The sequence below is a fragment of the Salminus brasiliensis genome, chromosome 14 (assembly GCF_030463535.1).
Source record: "Salminus brasiliensis chromosome 14, fSalBra1.hap2, whole genome shotgun sequence".
NCBI lineage: Eukaryota > Metazoa > Chordata > Actinopteri > Characiformes > Bryconidae > Salminus > Salminus brasiliensis.
Genome location: NC_132891.1, coordinates 22070335 through 22074087, shown reverse-complemented (window position 1 = coordinate 22074087; position 3753 = coordinate 22070335).

Below are 3753 nucleotides of genomic sequence, written 5' to 3'. Positions count from 1 at the left end.
GTGTGGCTTGCTATTAATCTGTCTGCAAGTGTGTAACAGGTAGGTCATCATTCAGTTTCTATACATGTATTGACTTTCTTTGTTTGTCTTACAGGTTTTACGGACAGCATGACCGCCTCCCTCCCTTCCTGATGGAGGATCTGTCCTATGAGGGTCTGTGCATCTGCAACTGTTTGTGGTTCGCTATTAATCTGTCTGCAAGTGTGTAACAGGTAAGTCATCATTCAGTTTCTATACATGTATTGACTTTCTTTGTTTGTCTTACAGGTTTTACAGACAGCATGACCGCCTCCCTCCCTTCCTGATGGAGGATCTGTCCTTCAAGGGTCTGTGCATCTGCAACTGTGTGTGGCTCGCTATTAATCTGTCTGCAAGTGTGTAACAGGTAGGTGATCATTCAGTTTCTATACATGTATTGCCTTTTTGTTGTCTTACAGGCTTTCAGGACCAATGGCTCCCACCTTCCTGATGGTGCATACAGTCAACAAGTCTCTGTCCATTGCAACTGTGTGTGGCTCGCTATCAATCTGTCTGCAAGTGTGTAACAGGTAGGTGGTCATTCAGTTTCTATACATGTATTGCCTTTTTGTTGTCTTACAGGCTTTCAAGACCAATGGCTCCCCCCCTTCCTGATGGTGCATTCGCTGTCCATCATTCTGCAACTCTGTAACAGGTAAGTAATCATTCAGTGTCTATACATGTATTGCCTTTCTTTTTTGTGTTACAGGTTCTGAAGAAGTCCATCAACCTCTTCTTCTCCCTGAAGGTGTATCCTTCTAACAAATACATTTTCATCTGCAACTGTGTATGGTTCGCTGTCCATCATTCTGCAACTCTGTAACAGGTAAGTGATCATTCAGTCTATATACATGTATTGCCTTTTTGTTGTCTTACAGGCTTTCAAGACCAATGGCTCCCCCTTTCCTGATGGTCCATTGCAACTGTGTGTGACTCGCTATCAATCTGTCTGCAAGTGTGTAACAGGTTGGTGATCATTCAGTTTCTATACATGTATTGACATTCTTTGTTTGTCTTACAGGTTTTTCGGACAGCATGACCGCCTCCCTCCCTTCCTGATGGTGGATCTGTCCTTCAAGGGTCTGTGCATCTTCAACTATGTGTGAGTCGCTACTATCTGTCTGCAAGTGTGTAACAGGTTGGTGAGCATTCAGTTTCTATACATGTACTGACTTTCTTTTTTGTGTTACAGGTTCTCAATTAGTCCATTAACCTCTTCTTCTCCCTGAAGGTGTATCCTTCTAACAAATATTTTCATCTGCAACTGTGTGTGGTTTGATGTTCATAATTCTGCAACTCTGTAACAGGTAAGTGATCATTCAGTGTCTATACATGTATTGCCTTTTTGTTGTCTTACAGGCTTTCAGGACCAATGGCTCCCCCTTCCTGATGGTGCATACAGTCAACAAGGGTCTGTCCATTGCAACTGTGTGTGGCTCGCTATTAATCTGTCTGCAAGTGTGTAACAGGTAGGTCATCATTCAGTTTCTATACATGTATTGACTTTCTTTTTTGTGTTACACATTCTCAAGAAGTTCATCAACCTCTTGTTCTCCCTGAAGTTGTGTCCTTCTTACAGATATTTTCATCTGTAACTGTGTGTGGTTCGCTGTCCATCATTCTGCAACTCTGTAACAGGTAAGTGATCATTCAGTGTCTATACATGTATTGCCTTTTTGTTGTCTTACAAACTTTCAGGACCAGTGGCCCTCCCCTTCCTGATGGTCCATACAGTCAACAAGGTTCTGTCCATTGCAACTGTGTGTGGCTCGCTATTAATCTGTCTGCAAGTGTGTAACAGGTAGGTCATCATTCAGTTTCTATACATTTATTGACTTTCTTTGTTTGTCTTACAGGTTTTTCGGAAAGCATGACCGCCTCCCTCCCTTCCTGATGGAGGATCTGTCCTTCAAGAGTCTGTGCATCTGCAACTGTGTGTGAGTTGCTACTATCTGTCTGCAAGTGTGTAACAGGTTGGTGATCATTCAGTTTCTATACATGTATTGACTTTCTTTTTTCTGTTACAGGTTCTCAAGAAGTCCATCAACCTTCTTCTCCCTGAAGGTGTATCCTTCTAACAAATATTCTCATCTGTAACTGTCTGTGGTTCGCTAACCATCATTCTGCAACTCTGTAACAGGTAAGTGATCATTCAGTGTCTATACATGTATTGCCTTTTTGTTGTCTTACAGGCTTTCAGAACCAACGGCTCCCACCTTCCTCATGTTGCACACAGAAGACAACGGTCTGTCCATTGCAACTGTTTGTGGCTTGCTATTAATCTGTCTGCAAGTGTGTAACAGGTAGGTCATCATTCAGTTTCTATACATGTATTGACTTTCTTTGTTTGTCTTACAGGTTTTACGGACAGCATGACCGCCTCCCTCCCTTCCTGATGGAGGATTTGTCCTTCAAGGGTCTGTGCATCTGCAACTGTGTGTTGCTCGCTATTAATCTGTCTGCAAGTGTGTAACAGGTAGGTCATTATTCAGTTTCTATATGTATTGACTTTCTTTGTTTGTCTTACAGGTTTTTCAGACAGCATGACCGCCTCCCTCCCTTCCTGATGGTGGATCTGTCCTTCTAGGGTCTGTGCATCTGCAATTGTGTGTGAGTCGGTACTATCTGTCTGCAAGTGTGTAACAGGTAGGGGATCATTAAGTTTCTAAACATGTATTGACTTTCTTTTTTGTGTTACAGATTCTCAAGAAGTTCATCAACCTCTTGTTCTCCCTGAAGTTGTGTCCTTCTTGCAGATATTTTCATCTGTAACTGTGTGTGGTTCGCTGTCCATCATTCTGCATCTCTGTAACAGGTAAGTGATCATTCAGTGTCTATACATGTATTGCCTTTTTGTTGTTTTACAGGCTTTCAGGACCAATGGCTCCCCACTTCCTGATGTTGCATACAGCCAACAAGGGACTGTCCATTGCAACTGTGTGTGGCTCGCTATTAATCTGTCTGCAAGTGTGTAACAGGTAGGTCATCATTCAGTTTCTATACATGTATTGACTTTCTTTGTTTGTCTTACAGGTTGTACGGACAGCATTACCGCCTCCCTCCCTTCCTGATGGAGGATCTGTCCTTCAAGGGTCTGTGCATCTGCAACTGTGTGTGGCTCGCTATTAATCTGTCTGCAAGTGTGTAACAGGTAGGTCATCATTCAGTTTCTATACATGTATTGACTTTCTTTGTTTGTCTTACAGGTTTTATGGACAGCATGATCGCCTCCCTCCCTTCCTGATGGAGGATCTGTCCTTCAAGGGTCTGTGCATCTGCAACTGTGTGTGGCTCGCTATTAATCTGTCTGCAAGTGTGTAACAGGTTGGTAATCAATAAGTTTCTATACATGTCTTGACTTTCTTTTTTGTGTTACAGATTCTCAAGAAGTTCATCAACCTCTTCTTCTCCGTGAAGGTGTATCCTCCAAATATTTTAATCAGTATCTGTGTGAGGTTTGATGTTTATCATTCTGCAACTCTGTAACAGGTAAGTGATCGTTCAGTGTCTATACATGTATTGCCTTTTTGTTGTCTTACAGGCTTTCAGAACCAACGGCTCCCACCTTCCTGATGATGCACACAGACAACAACAGTCTGTCCATTGCAACTGTTTGTGGCTTGCTATTAATCTGTCTGCAAGTGTGTAACAGGTAGGTCATCATTCAGTTTCTATGCATGTATTGACTTTCTTTGTTTGTCTTACAGGTTTTTCAGACAGCATGACTGCCTCCCT